The sequence below is a fragment of the Nanorana parkeri genome, unplaced genomic scaffold, assembly GCF_000935625.1.
Source record: "Nanorana parkeri isolate BGI_ZX_2015 unplaced genomic scaffold, ASM93562v1 scaffold801, whole genome shotgun sequence".
Lineage (NCBI taxonomy): Eukaryota > Metazoa > Chordata > Amphibia > Anura > Dicroglossidae > Nanorana > Nanorana parkeri.
In genome coordinates this window covers 218,273-219,513 of record NW_017307069.1, presented here as the reverse complement: position 1 = coordinate 219,513, position 1,241 = coordinate 218,273, and the positions used below count along the sequence as shown (strand labels likewise).

The window sequence follows — 1,241 nt, the reverse complement described above, 5'->3', positions numbered from 1 at the left end:
TGTTGCGACCCCCCCCCCCCCCCCCCCTTCCTTCCACATGTGCACATATAAGTCTAATGCAAATAAAATGATTTTACTTTTTCTAGTTTAAATGTTGTGGGTTTTATTTTTCTGAACTCTAACAAATCTTTGTACTTGTGTTTACACTTGCATGCACCTTTTAATGCATGGGTAGAGGCTTGGCTGCAAAACATGAGGTGGTAAATGGTCACCCCAGCAAAAATGTTTTTTTCATTTCTAAGCAAATGCAGATGTGCGGAGGACAATGATTATAGAGTGCTACTGCTGAGAGATTGCTCTGCATTGTTCAGAATGTAAAAGGAGAACTATGAGGTGAGTGCTTTTCACTCATCCTCATAGTTTTAGCCGACCTGTGACAATGAAACACAGGTCGGCTCAGTAGATCAGGAAGTGAGTGAACACATACCGGCGTTCGCTCACTTCTCGATCCTGTCGCGGCAGAGAGCCGTGACAGGGGAGGGACTGGATTCCCCCCTCCGATCCTCCAGAGCAGACTGGCGGAACGGACGGGGGAGGGGGTGGGTACAGCTGGCTCTGCCTCCAGATAGGCAGAGCCAGCTGTCACTCGCGCAGCTGGGTGGATCCAGACATAATTGTCGGGATCCGTTTCAGCTGCGGCGTCTCAGTATACCACGAGCTGTAGCTCGCGGTATACTGAGCTTAGTGTGACGGGAGGACGCTAGTTTGTGTCCTCCCGTTACCCTAAGAAGAACTATGGAGAAAAGCCCTAACCCCATAGTTCTCCTTTTATAGTAATCCTCCAGGCATACAGGTAAATGGAGCGATATTATTATTATTATACAGGATTTATATAGCGTCAACAGTTTGCGCAGCACTTTACAATATAAGGAAGACATTACAATACAATTCAAGACAAGATGCTAAGGAGGACCCTGCCCGTGAGGGCTTTCAATTGAAAAGGGAGGGGCCAGTGATACATGAGGAGGTAGCTGTGTGGAGATGAATTGTTTGAGAATGTGATAGTTCAGTGGTTAGGTTGAGTTGGGATAGGCTTCCCTGAAGAGATGAGTCTTTATATATACGTTCATATAAGCTCATAGAGGTTTGTAATTTTTGCTTAACCTTGTTTTTGGTACAAGAACAAAGCAACCTAGTCCCTAACCCACACCTTAAAGTGTATTGACTCCTCTGCAGCCAAATTGGGATAACACTTTAGATTTGTTTATATATTTCCATTCACAAAGCATTAATTAAATACA

At 44.8% G+C, this 1,241-nt stretch overlaps 1 long non-coding RNA gene across 1 annotated transcript in view; it reads right to left on the bottom strand.

Annotated features, from left to right (window-relative positions):
• The window catches only part of LOC108794003, a 12,292-nt gene that overhangs the window by 2,001 nt on the left and 9,050 nt on the right, over positions 1–1,241 (bottom strand). The window contains exon 2 of the long non-coding RNA XR_001941684.1: positions 897–902. This is a non-coding gene — a long non-coding RNA (uncharacterized LOC108794003). The remainder of the gene's footprint in view (positions 1–896; positions 903–1,241) is intronic.